The sequence below is a fragment of the Tamandua tetradactyla genome, chromosome 2, assembly GCF_023851605.1.
Source record: "Tamandua tetradactyla isolate mTamTet1 chromosome 2, mTamTet1.pri, whole genome shotgun sequence".
Taxonomy (NCBI): Eukaryota; Metazoa; Chordata; class Mammalia; order Pilosa; family Myrmecophagidae; genus Tamandua; species Tamandua tetradactyla.
In genome coordinates, this window is record NC_135328.1 from 67,669,553 (window position 1) to 67,684,458 (window position 14,906).

The window sequence follows — 14,906 nt, forward strand, 5'->3', positions numbered from 1 at the left end:
AGCTCTATTTAGTACTAATGTTCAATTGCTATGCTTAAGTCTTTACTGACATATTTGAGGAAAAGAAATGTTAGTGTATCAAATTTGTAAAGTTCTATAATAGCTGTGATGTGGTAGAAATGATCTGAACCATTTTCTATTAGTTCAGTTATGAGAAATGTTGGGCGACTGTAATATCAGTTATTATAATTTTTGTGCTTGTATTATATTGTACTGTATAAATTGATACAATGCTCACAGGAGCTATTGGAATGCCTACGACCCTTTGCCCCTATACCAAATGGCCTTGGATGTCTATTTTAAAAATGCTTGTTTTTTGGTTGTATGTCTCTCTTGGCTCAACCTTCTCCATCAACATCAATTTATTAACTATCCCTGCTACCTACTTTCCCTGGCTGGTAGTAGTTCCCCACTCTCTTTTGATTTTCTGAATCATGTATGTTATGAGGTGGAGAAAAAGTTTTACTTTTTGAAATTGACAATAAATAGAAGTAAGTAGATTCAGAGCAATACCTAGGTGAGCCTAGAAGATTAAAGAAAAAGCCAGATACCTCCTAAATTTCTAGTTTAGCGTTTGTCATGGTTAGGGACAGGTGTCAACTTGGCCAAGTTGTGGTACCTGTTCATCTGATTGGGCAAGCGCTGGCCTGTCTGTTGCAATGAGGACATTTCATAGGATTAGGTCATGATCACATCAGCTACATCCACAGCTGATTCCATTTGTAATCAGCCAAAGGGGAGTGTCTTCTGCAATTAGTGATGCTAAATCCAATCATGGGAAGCCTTTTAAGGAGGACTCAGAGGAGACAGGTTCCATTACTGCTTTGGCTGGTGAGCCTCTCCTGTGGAGTTCGTCCAGGCCATCCATTGGAGTCATCGGCTTCGCAGCCTGCCCTGTGGATTTTGGACTCTGCATTCCTACGGTCACGTGAGACACTTTCATAAATTTTATATTTGCAAGTGTTCCCTGTTGGTTCTGTTTCTCTAGAGAACCCTAACTAATACAGCGTTATATAATAACTTTTTTATAAATAGGAAAAAAATGAGGACTATGAAATTACCACTGGAATATAGAGAGGCTTAATTGTGAATCAGTTATTTCTAATTTCTGTTATTTTTCTGAGTCGAGCTTCTTTAAGGTGTTTATAGGGAAAAATCAGTAAAGATGTAGTGCTATGTTTACTTACAAACTGAATATATTATTTAAACCTAGAGGATTAGGACCCAAAAAGAAAATAACAACTATTGGTTTTGCAACATGGTGAATTGGCCACATTAAAAGAAGGAAAAGATCAATAACTTTTTTTTCTTTTTAGTGCTGACAAAAATGAGCTATCAAAATTATTTATACTAAAACATATCATGTCTGTATGAGCATCAGGCATTTTATTTTAGGCACAAGATTTTTTTATTGAAAGAAATGAAGTGACTTTACTCATTTATGCTAAACACTGTGCAAGGCATGCCATATCCTTAGTTGTTTATTTGTTCCAGACTACATTCATTTTATTAGCCACTCAACCAGGTTGAAAAGTAATTTTTTTAGAATTGCACCCCATGAAGGAACTTCTGAAAATAAGAGTGTCACCTTATTAAGCTATTTAGACCTAAAACATCAATTACCCCAAATATAACATATGAAAGAGCAGTTTTATAGATTGTTATCTGCATACTGAAGTATGTGACATTATACTGATAGTATAAAGATCATGTTGGTTTAGCTGTTGAAGGTATTTTCCTTTAATGTCCCAGAGGGTGGTCTCATCTGACACGGTGGATGCTTTCTTGAAAAGATGTATCAAAATCTACTTCTATGTTGCAGGAAGATGGCAGAGTAGGAAGCCCCCAGATTCAGTCCTACCAGCAGATCAACGATCAGACAAGACGAGGGTTGTCTGAAACAACTATCTTGAAAGTCAGGAGACCAGGAGAATACTGTTCAGCATCCAGGGATAGCTAGGAGGAAGAAGCTGATAGATTATGGTAAAAACTAGTAAAGTAGTCTTCCTATTTGCCTGGCTAGCTTGCTCATAACAGAAAGGGGCAAAAAATCCTCTTTCCCAAGACCCGGTGTGGACACAGCTGATCATTACTCACAGACTAGTTTTGAAGGTAGCTGTTGTCCCAATACACCCTGGACAAAAGCACGGCAGAGTAGATTTAAAAATGCTATGCTTCCTCAGGGCAGCAGAGGACAAGTTCAATGGCTGGATGTGGTGGGCAGGCCAGAAAAACTCAGCTTTGTGAAGCTGTGGAAGCAGTTTCTGGCACCCTTCCTGAGCAGGGCAGTTTGGAGCCAGTTTGTGCCCTCTTTAAGAATCCTTGTAGTTTGTTGTCTGAGTGGCAAGTAAGCCAGTTATAAGAACAGGGGTGACCTCTTTGGACCCTTTTATCCCCAAGATTGGGCAGCCACCATTCTGAAAAATCTTCCTCCTATGTGGGCCACCGAAATGCAGAGCGGAGTTCAGGTACTGCACAGAGCACTTCTAATGGCTCCAAGATGGGCACTGGGGAGGAGGAAGAGCAGCAGCGACAGCAGGAAGAGGAACCTGGCTGCCCATGGCAGGCTTAAGTGGCGACACTGCTTGGAAGACTGTGGTGGAGGCTGTAGGTCACTGTCCAGGGGGCTTCCTTGTGAAAAAGCAACCACTGAGGACAGCAGCAAAGACTGCTTTGGAATCAAAACCCCCTGTGCCCTCCACGTCAGAGGTGGCCCTGAGCTGGAGTCACAGATCCCTAAATGTCTGGACAGCAATGAATTTGGGATCCATAGGAGTTGTATTCTCTGGGACAGTGGAATCCACCTGTTCTGTGGCAGGCTCTATACCCTGCAGGAAGTGCTGGAAATAGCCAGAGAGATTAAATGTTCCCACTGCCCGGTGGAAGGTGCCACCTTGCTCTGCTACAACCAAAGTCTCGTCCTCCTGACACCATTATTCATGTGCCATTGATGGATATTGTTCGCTACACGAGGAGAACTTCTCTGTGCGGTGCCCCATGCACAAGGTGATACTATGAAGACAAGGTGGTGCACACTTGTGATGACGTGAAAATCATCCTACTGTGCAGTCACAACCCCCACCCACCCCACCCCAATGTTCCTGCCCATGCCAGCATTTATTCCTAAATTCTTACATCATACTAAGTCTGGTGACATCACAGAAAAGACAGACTCAAGAAGTTGGAATGACTGTTTCCATCAACACAATCTCTATAATGACAATGTGGGGGGATGGGGAGTTGCTGGGGATATTATAGAGAAGGTTAAAAATATATGTATATAAATAGATTTTGAATCTGGAGAGATTTTATTTAAATGAAAGGTGAGCTATCCCTTTGATTCTATTTTAAAATTACAAGTTAACCACAAATTTAATTCAATGGCAGTGAAATTTAAATGTGAAATTGAACTGAACAAACTCTCATCTCATTAAAGATGGGAATGTGTGTGGCTTTGATTTTTGACCTGTTTTACACTGATTCAGAGAACACCAAACCCAGGATTGAAAGAGAAGACAAACCACACCAAAACCATTCTTTTGTCATTAATGTGTCTTAAAGTGAGAAGGTTTGGGGGGGAAGGAGTGTAATTTAAAATGTACAGAGTTAATGTTTAGAATGATGGAAATAGATTGGCAATGGATGAAGGTGATAGTAGCACAGCCTTGGGAATGTAATTAGCAGCTCCGAAATGTATATCTGAATATGACTGAGCTTGAATGCCCTGTAGGAACATCACCTTGAGTGCAGTTTTCATATTCAAGAAATTTAGCAATGATATAAAGCTTTTAGTCTATATCCCAATTTTTCATATGTGCCAATAATGTAATCTTGAACCATCTCTCCTCCCTTGTTAGAACCTGTCCAGAATCATCCCTTAATTGTTGTTCTCTCTATAGTTGCTCCTTTTTGTGTGTTTATGATTGTGGGAATGTGTAAACAATAAAAGTTTTCCCGCCTCACCCACCCCCAAGCACAGTACTGAGTGGGATTAATCACACTGACTGTGGTGCGGTGTTACTGTTTGGTATGAAAACTTGCCCATCTCCTCAAACAGAGACCCCACTCCCATTATGCCTTAATTTCTCATTTGTCTGCCCTTTTCCCTTAGCAACCTGTACTCTAATTTCTGTCTCAAGATTGCATATTCTCTGATATTTTATTGTAGTTTCCATGGATTTAAATGTAACACCCGAAATCTGTTATAGTTGTGTTCCTTTGAAACCAACTTCACTGCAATACTGTAACAAGCTATGTTCCTATGCCCCACCATCTCCCCACATTTATGCATTTGTTATCACAAATAACAATTTGTACGTTATGAGTTCAAAACCATTGATTTATCATTACATTTTCTTAATTTATATTTTAGGTCTTGTAGGAAGTAAAATGTGGAGTTATAAATGAAAAATAAAATAGCACTAGTATTTTTCTTTATCTCTGTCAGTAAATTTACTGGAGCTCTTTATTTCATCTATGCATCTTCAATTGATTGTCTATTGTCCTTTCTTTTCAACCTGAAGCATCTCTTGTAGGGTTGGTCTGGTAATGATGAAGTCCTTCAGCTTTTGTTTATCTGGGAGTGTCTTAATTTCTGTCATGTCTGAGAGACAGAGTCATGCCAGATATAGAATTCTTGGTTGGCAGTACTTTGCTGTCAGCAATGTAAATATTTTATCTCATTGCTCTCTTCCCCCCAGGGACTCCAGTGGTAAATTGGCATTAGTCTTAGGAAGGCTTCCTTGAATGTGACGTGTAGTTTCTCTATCGCAGCTTCTAGAATTCTCTCATTATCTTTGGCATTTGACAGTTTGGTTAAAATGTACTGTGTTGAGAGTCTATTTGGGTTTATCCTTTCGGACTTTACTGAGTATCTTAACTATGTATATTCATTTATTTTGTTAAATTTGGAAAGTTTTCAGCCATTATTTCTTTGAACATTTTCTCTGCTCACCGCCCCCCCCCCCCCACCTTCTTCTCCTTCTGAAACTCCCACAGTGTGTTTATTGGTATACTTCATGGTAGACCAAAGGTTCCTCAGACTCGGTTCATTTTTCTTCAGTCTTTCTTCATTCTGATCCTTAGAATATTTGATATAAATTGTCTTGTTTTCAAGTTCACTGATTCTTTCTTCTGTCAGCTCCAATCTACTTCTGAACCCTCAAGGGAATTTTGATTTCTATTATTGTGGTCTTCAGTTCTGTTTGGTTTCTTTTCATAATTTCTTCTTTATTGATATTCTCTTTGTGAACATCTATTGTTTTCATTACTTCCTTTAGTTATTTGAGCATATTTAGGACCTTTTTTTTTTTTTTTAAATCTTTGTCTGTTGTGTCCCAGGTCTTGTCTACCTCATTGATGTTTTCTAATGCTTTAAGTTTCTCCTTTTCCTGGACATCACTTTCTATTTATTTATGTATTTTGCAATCTTTTTTCTGAAACCTGGACATTTTAATATTATTGTATTATCACTGGAAGTTATACTCTGAGGCATATGTTCTTTAATCTTTTATCCACACGGTGTTATATCAGAGATTTTGTTGATTGCCAGGAGCTAACAAATGTATACTTACATACATATACATGCATACTTACATACATACATACATGTACACATACATACTAAAGGGTGGTTTTTTGGTCTTTGCAGATTGACCTGTCCATTTGTCCTTCTTTAGGGCTTATCCATACAGTGGGTTTAGAGGATAGCTCAAGGCCAAAGCGTAGAGGCAACCCTGATTCCTTTTGGGAATGTGTCTGGTCTTGTACATATGCACGTGGCCGTGCAACTATTAACACAAATATAAATATTTCCTCCTCCTAGAAAACAGTTTCCTCAGGATTCCAGGTACCCCACTATATACCCTAAGCCAGAAATCCTTTGCCCCAGCTAGCCACTTGAATGTGCCCCTACAGTTTTCTGTTCGAGATCTCAGTGAACTACCTTAAACACATAAGACAAGTTCTGGGGAAGCAAGACCCTCAAGCTATCACTGGACAGATTGGGCTAGACACCTGTGCTGCCAGTTTGTAGGAGAGTTACTCTGCTTCCTCCAGAACAGGATCACGGATCCACATTGGGAATGCAAGTTGGCTCCACTGCAAGCATGTGAGGGTTAAGGGACAGGCTAGCCAAGGTGCAATGAAAGCCTACTGCTTTTATGTAAGTTTTTTTTTTTTTTTCTCCCTAATTCAGTGCTTGCCCTGCTTCTGCAGACTTTTAACTATTTTCTGGAACTGTAAGAATTTTTTTTCTGGTTCAAAGCTTCCACTGGTGTATGGGAGCTCTGAAGCATTTCACGCGACCATCTTCATTGGAGCAGGTGAATATAATAGAGGTTTGATAGCAATCTTGAATGGCAATATTGTAGTAATTGGTGCCTACGAAAAGATCAATTTCATTGGTGAGTCAGAGATGAGAGCAGTTTTAGAGGCCAGGATTCCAAATAAATGTATTGATTAGAAGGCTGGATTCCTCATGGAATTCTAAGTGTCCTGGCTTCTACATTAAAAATTTTATCTAATGGCCATTTTAATGTAAATAACCTCGTGTGCCTAGTTGTAACTGTGTTATCTAGTTCAGGCTTGTTGATAGGATCATAGGGCTGTGTTTGAGAAGGAAGGAAGAAAATTCTGGAAAAGCACTATAAGATAGTATTGTTTGGATTAGGACCTGAGCATATATATTTTCTGATAGCAGAGGAACAGGAAGGGTATAAAGGTTTTAAGGCAGGGTAGTGGTGCAATCAAAACTGCTTTTAGTGTGTTCTTCTAGTGGTTGTTTGAATGTCAAATTGGAGATTTGAGGAAGTAGGAACCCAGTTGGGTGGTGACTGTAGTCTAAGATAAAGGAAGGTAGAGTGGGGTCAATAGGCAGGGAAAGATGTAGCATGTAAGCCGGATCATTTCTTTTAGGAAAGCTTAATGAGTTCATCAATAATTATCTCTTCTCTACCTCATCTTTTCTGTGGATCTAGACTTCCTTGTAAATCCTTATGGCCTGCTGTAAACTTGAGAGACGGCTTATAATGATTACTTTTTGAAAGTACAGGATACTTTAGCAAAATACCTTTTGTATTTTCTCTACATGTGCAAGAATTTTGCTCTTTTTGAAATTAAACCAAGAAATAAAAATATTTCATTATTTTATTTTGTTTCCATATGTTCTTCATCATTTCTGCTATTGTTTCTATGTATTAAGTGCCTAAAATGAAAATTCTGAATAGTCACAATCTCTCATAAAACAGTTGTTTGTCTGCCTGCCCATGCAAAAAACACAAATAAACAAACAAACAAACAAAAAAACCAGCTGTTTGTCATTGAAATACATGTAAATATTCAGGTACAGATATTGGGCCATCTCATCAGTGCATCTACTTATCTCTAGTATCTGTCACTACACTTATAAACACTTCAGTCTTTGCAAATTCTCTTGGTTCATAGTGATGCCCAGGGTAGGACAGTTCTAGCCACATAGAAGACCTGTTGGCAGAGATATCACAAATTGGGCAGAAAACAACTCAGGAGGTGGCTTAGTTGGCTCAGCAACAGTGATTCTTGGCACCAAATTCAAATCAGCAGCCTACTACGTTAGCCGGAATGTCTGATTAAGTGTTATAGTCTTTACAAAGATAACATTTAGATGGTATTTCATTAGTATTAAGAACAGGGAATCTGAATATTTTCGTAAGAGTTCCAACAAAGAAAAATGCTTGTCTCTTAAAGGAAACATGAAGACAACCATTTGACAGCATGTGCATATTTTTTCTCTCTCAAGGATTTGTTCTTTTGCATATTTGCATTTTCATAGAGCTGCAGAAAACAAAGGCAGTTAATTTGAGATTACATGTGTCTCTATTTTTGTAATGCAAACAAATAGGACTGCATTTTTCCTTGCCAAAATTTGTCTTTACAGAGAATTATTCTTTTATTGTTCTGAATAGCTTTTGGACTTAGGCATAAATAGTAACCTTCATAATTTCTTGTAACTAAATATAGACAACCCTCATATTGTAGATTTTTTTTCAATTGAGAATACTTAAAACCCTCTCTTAAATGATTTATAGCTCTAGAAGAGATAGTATAAAAGAGAAAACAGTAATTTAATGAAAGAGGATTTAATTCTGGGCTCTCCCACTTAATAGCTATAGATCAGGGTCAAAATGTTTAACTTCACTGAATGTCAGTTTCCCCATTTTTAAAATGAGGATAAAAAGTTTTATCCGATAAAGCTGTTGTAATGATAACGTGGTAACTATTTGTAAACTACAATAAAAACTAGTTTGTTTCTTTGTGCTTTAAAAATCTACATGTCACTCTAAAAATGGCAGGTCTCTCAGCAAGATGGAAGGGTGAAGAATGAAGTATCTTCACAACATCAGAAAGAGGCTCACCTCATTATAAAGACATTTTCTTGAAACTCTAACATTGTATATTTTACAGCCTCATCTATAATCCTTTTAGCATGACACAGTAAAGCTTTGTAGAAATTTATCTTTCCATATCTCTGTGAAATAAAGATACATTTTCCTAGTGAAATTTGACTAATGGGAACCAATTTCCCATTCTTTTTTGAAAGTACATGCATACCGCTCATTTCCTCTTAAAGAATATTGAATTCTTGGGGATCCTTCCCTTTGACTTTATATATGGTGGTCTAAAGATGGTTAGATAGTTGGGTTGGGGAATTTTGGTGGTCAGGAAAGCTTTAATTGACTGAGAATAATTCACCAGTGGAAGAAATAAGAATGATGCTCTCTGTTCCCTTATAGTTCCTACTCACTATTTGTATTTCTTCTGAAAAGAAGACTGTTTCTTCTGAAAAACTATACCAATTTGAAGGCCAATGAGCTTGGCTGGGTTCATTATTACAGCATTTTATCCCACTGTTGAAGACACCATTTCATGTGTATAATTTTTGTATATCCCCTGCAATCTGGACAGACTACCCACTGTATGGGGTTATTCACTAATGTACTGGAAAAGTTCAAAGTAGCTATTGCAGATGCTCCAAGGAAAAAGGATAAGGATGTCTTAATTAATCTGCAGTTTAAAAAAATCTGTTCTAAATAAATCCAATGAGTGCAAATTGAAAAGTAGACAGCTGGAGGTCTCATTAAGTGTATATTAGCTTGTATTAGCATACGGCAAATCTGTCTGTAATATTTCATTCTCACTGTGTGAAGGTATGTTTGCTGGGATATAAAGCTTAAAACCTCCAGCTTTCCCCTTTAGTTTTCTTTTTTACCTCTGGTAACTAAAATTATACAATTTCAATTTAAAGAAGTTGTGACTGATGTAGAACCTGTCACTATTTTTCTATAAAGCAATTTGAGGAACTGGATATATCTCCTTGAGTAATTACAATAATTAATTAATAAGTAATTATAATACTTGATTTTGATTGTTACTGTAAATATTTATTCCATGTGTTATTTAGATCCATATCTTATAAGGGCCAGGCCTATTTCTTGTAAAATGACTCTGACTAGAACTGATTTTTTAAAATTGATGATTCTACCCAACTTTTAGACCAGGCTGATATCTCCAGAATTTCTACTGATTTTCATTAGCTCCTAACAGCTGGTTTGGAGTTAAAGAGAGCAGTAGAGCCCATTTCGTAGGAGAAAATTATGTAGTAGGAATTAGGAAAAAAACTGAGCATACTTATTAGTATCTACTTATGAAGCCCTTCTTTTTCTTTCCTCACTCATTTTAATTTTACACCAAAGAGCCTGGCATATCTTTTGGAAGAACAAAGTGCTGTGGACAGTTTGAGGAACGGTTGAGACTTCTTGCTGCCATTTTGCATTGTTTAATTTCATGTAGTACTAGTGTAGGGGGGAAGAAGACTGCTGTATGCACTGTTTACCATGACTAAACTTCTAGATTTTTATTCTCACACTCAAAAAGCACCTGTTGGGACCGATGAGATGAGGAAAGAGGAGAAAAGGCAAAGGGAACCCCATCAATGATGAACATTATTTCACACCCAGATCATCTTTGTTTTCTAAATAGGTCAGCTTCTGAGTAACAGGTAAGAAAACCAAAGACAGCTTTGAGAAAGAGGAACCATGTGGCTGGAAAGACCTTTCCAAGTTCTCTTTGCTCATCTTCTACTCTATACACAGGTGATGGAGAATGCTATTTTAAAATTGTGCAATCTAAGCCCATGAACGATTTAAAATCTCTCTCAGACTTCTGCTTAAGAGTCAAGTGAGGTGCTTTAAACTTTTCTTGAAATGGAAAACATAGTAGAGATATAAATATTTCCCCTAAAAATCTTAAGAATTCCTGCAAGCAGAAAATGGCAATGTTGTACAGAGCAAAAACAGTTTTATGGAAAAGTAGAGGAAAGGGCACAGGACTGACATAGAAGTTCTGAAACTAAAGAAAGAAAACTTTGATTTTATTTCTTATTTAAGATACATGTATTGGAAGGAGGGATTCAAAGCTATGACACAGTATTTAGTCCCAAAATAGATTATATTGTGTCCCTCATTTTCATATTCTAGAAGCCATTGGTACTAATAGTGGCCATACCTTACAGGATACTGCTACCTGAGGTTGAAAGAAGGTGCTGCAGTTTATATGACTTAGAGACAACAGTCATAGACAATGGTTTATTATGCTTGGAATCCTACATGTGGCACCATGGGAGAATAGACAAAACAAAATGTAGGCTACCTGAGAGGAACATTGCATTTACCAAAATGGAACATATGTCCACGAGCTGAAATTCGAGGACACATCAGAGTAAAGGTCTGTGACAATGATAAAAATGGGAACTTTGAGCCAAGGTTGTGAATTAGAAACTAGTAATAGAAAGCTCTTCCTAGAAAATGTTAGTAAAGTGCCAGGTAGAATACTGGCAACAGCTCCTATAAAGTGCTGAGTGTTTACTTGATAACAATTTCTAGAATATGTCTCATTGCAAACTGAATATATACATTTTTGTTTCCTAGCTTCTAAAAACAAATACCGCACAGTAATTTATTGACTCACCATTTCAGCTGCTAGAAGGCTTGTTTTTGCCCGGGATCAGTAGCTTTTCACTGATTGGCAATTTGGGGGGTTCCTTGGTTTTCCTGTCTTATGGCAATGCATGTGGCAGTGTTTTCTCCTTTCTCTTTCAGGTTCCCTTGACTTTCAGCTTTCAGCTGTCCCCTATGGCTTCTCTTTGTATGTCCAATTTCTCTAGCTTATTAGGACTTCAGTGAATTAGGAACTCCGATATTGGATTAAGGCCTACTCCATTCAGACTTCCTCCTACAGTTTAACTAGCAACATCTTTAAAGATCATGTTTTACAAATGTATTCACATCCACAGGACTAGGGACAGGGAACAGAACTTACCTTTTGTGGGGAATATGATTCAATCCTACTGTCCACCCTCTGCCCCCCAAAAAACATGCTCTTCCCACATGTGTGGGAAGTCTCATCCAAATCAGTATCAGTATGGTCCATCTGGGAGTAAAATTTCTCTCTAAAGGACCACAAAAACTTGAAAACAAGTTATTTGTTTCCATTATACAATGGTGGGAGAGACATAGGATAAACATTATCATTCTGGAAGGAAACACGAGTTACAAGTTCCAAACAAGTCTGAAATGCTGCAGGGAAAAGTCTATTAGATCTCAAGGTCTGAGAGAAATCTGTGACATGATGCTTTGTTTTCCAGCCTGATGGAGGAGCAGCCCCATCTCTTCCAAGCATTTGTGAAGCAGCCCTGCTCTCTCATAACACTTGGGTGTATGTCCAACCCTCTGAACACCAGAGTGGCAGCCAGGCTCTCTGTGAATGCTTGTACACAGGCCCTACCATTTCTGAGCAGTGGGGCACAAGGAACACAAGCTCCTAGCATCTGGGCAGATGGCCAGCTCCCTCCAAGGACTGAGACAGAACCATCCTTACCACACAAGTGAGTGGGTCCTCTTTCTTAGCTCAAGTTGATCTTTTTTGATCAAGGGTTCCACTGTTCTGCCCTTGAGGTCATTCTTCCTTCAGTTCTTTCTTTTTCCATCTTTCAGTTCTGGTTGACAGTTCTGCTTACACAGATTTTGCAAAAACCTTGTTAGCTTTGTATGTAGTTCAAGTGAGTCAAACTGTCAGACAATTTTAGCTCTCCGTAGATTCTTCCTAGATAACTGCATTTCTAATCCTGACTTCTTCTGAGATGTCTAACTGGATCCATGTTCAATCAAACCTCACACAGATTCCTCTTCTCTGCAAACTTGCTTCCCAGAAGCATAAGGAGGTCCCTGATGGACTCTCAGAACATGCTACCAGGATAGGCTTGGTATTTTCAGTCATCAATTTCTGGCTCCTTTGTGTTTAAAAATTTAATTCTCAGCTTATGTTTCTCTCGTCACATTTTCCTATAAGCTTCAAAGAGAAATCAGCCTGTACCTTCCACACTTAGATTGGAAATGTCTTCAGCTAAGTATCCAAGTCCATTCCTTTTAAGTTCTGCCATCCATCTGATATTAGGACCCATGTGCACCAAGTTCTCTGCTACTTTATAAGAAGAATAATTTTTTCTTGAGTTTCCAGTAACACTTTTATTTCCTTCCACACCCTCATCAGACATACTTTTAGCATCCATATTTCTATCAACTGTCTCTTCAAACCAACCTAGGCTTTTACTCTCAGATACCTCACAATTCTTCCAGCCTCTTACCCATTACCCATTACCACATTTATAGGTGTTTATAATAGCAACATCCCACTTCCAGTCCCAAAAATGGTTTTAGTTTCCTAGATATTAAAACAAACAGCATATAGTGTTATGCTATGGATTGACTTAACAACAGGAATATATTGGTTCATGATTTCAGATAGAAGGCTTTCTTCCTCCCAGAGTCGGTATCTTCCGGCTTGTTGGCAATCTTTGGGGTCTTGTGGATTTTCCATGACATGAAAATGCACACGGTGCCATCTTTTCCTTTCTCTTCTGGGTTCCATTGACTTCCAGCTTCCAGTTACTCCCTATGGCTTCTCTTTATATGTCCAATTTCTTTGCTTATAAAGACTTCATTGATTTTGGATTATGGCCCACCATCATTTGGTTTGGATATAACTTAACTAATAGTATCTTCTAAGGTCCTATTTTCAAATTGGTTCCCACCCACAGCACCAGGGAACCTGAACATGCTTTTTGTGAGGGACATGAACATACTAGGGAAGTAAACAACCTAATGGTGCCAGGGGCAATGGTGACTCAGTGGCAGAGTTCTTGCCTGCTATGCCAGGGTCCCAGGTTTGATTCTTGGAGCCTGCCCATGCCAAATAATAATAATAATAATAATAATAATAATAATAATAATAATAATAATAGATGTCAAATACCATTCACACAGGAAAATGGAAGAATCTTCTCTGGGGAATCTGCTCCACTCAAGAGAAAAGATCCAAAGAGAATGCCAGCAGTGATTTTTCAACAAGACCCAGATCAACCAAATTATGGTGAACACTGGGGTCAACAAGATCCACTCTTACTTATCAGCAAAAACCCAGGGGTTATTATATATTTAAATAAAGCATCTCATAACAAAGAGAAAAAAAATAAAGAGAAACTATAATGCATGAGGAAAAATGGCTATGCAACAAATGAACACTTCAAAACAACTATGATTAATATCCTCCAGGATACGAGAAAAAAGGTTCGTATCCTTGGAACAAGATCAAAGATTTTTTTTCAGATGTCAGAAACTAAAGTATGATAGTATAAGTGAAAAAATGCAATATAAGATTTAGCAGACAAAGTTGAGAAATGTTCCAGATGAAAAGCAAAAAGTCAGAGATGGAAATTAGAGAAAGAAAAAATAGAACCAGTATCCCATATCTTAAAAAATTGATATGCTAGAAGTAGAAAACAGAAAATATAGAATTGGAAATTATCAAGGGAAATATTTCATGAAAATGTCCAAGAATGAAAGGGCATATTTTTCTAGATTGAAGAGACCCATCACGTTCCCAGCTCTATGGGTAGAAATGGATCCACACTAAGGAACATTGATAAAAAGTCAGTAACCTAGGAATAACAGGGATATTTTCAAGATCTCAGAGAGAATATTAATCTTAAATGAAAGTACTCAAAATAGAAATACTGGAAGCTCAGAAAACAATAGAAAAAACGTTTAGGCTTTTGAAGTGACCAATAGATTACAACCTGGTAGGCTGTGGCCAGTCATTTGTGAGAGCAAATAAAAGACAGTTATCTCCCATGAGCTCATTTTCAAAAAGTACTAGAAGATGTTCTCTACTAAATATAGAGAATAAACCAAGAAAACAGAAGACAAGGGATCCAGAAACAGAGGATCAAAACTAGAAAAGAAGAGGAGGGAATCACAGATTTCAAATGATACTCTAGAAAGCATCAAAGCAATTTGGAGCAGGATAAGATTTATCAGGGAGGGACTTCTTCAACAAAATAAATTTCTGTTCCTCATAATTTCGAATGAATTAAGAAAGGTTGTATACCTGAGCAGGTGGAAATGGGGGTTGGGAAAGGTTTAGTGTGTTATTGAGTCGTAAAGTAAGAAATCAATGGTAGGACAAACAACCAAAGTGAAAGATAGAAATATAAAAAAAAACTTACCATACTAAACTAAAATGAAAAAGCACCAAATTTTCATGAGAAGAGCAGTTAGAATATGTAAACACTGGATATGGATCCAATCCATAATATAAAATGGTGATAGCATGATGTGACAGGGTGTTTTTATGCATGGAAGGGTGCAAGGCATGTAAAGGGGGTGTTGAAAGAACTAAATTTGTATTATTCAAAATAGAAGGTCACTACATAGTGTCTGTACCTGAAAAAAATAAAAATAAAAATAAAGCAGCAGCAATAAAGCATATTCAGGAGATATTTACATATAAATGCCAATAGAATCATGTGAAAC

General features: G+C 37.6%; 1 long non-coding RNA gene across 1 annotated transcript in view; it reads left to right on the plus strand.

Moving 5' to 3' along the window:
- The window catches only part of LOC143660637 (uncharacterized), a 265,308-nt gene extending 251,774 nt beyond the window's left edge, over positions 1-13,534 (plus strand). Inside the window, exon 4 of the long non-coding RNA XR_013164154.1 lies at positions 13,359-13,534. This is a non-coding gene — a long non-coding RNA (uncharacterized LOC143660637). The remainder of the gene's footprint in view (positions 1-13,358) is intronic.
- Positions 13,535-14,906: the final 1,372 nt, after the last annotated feature.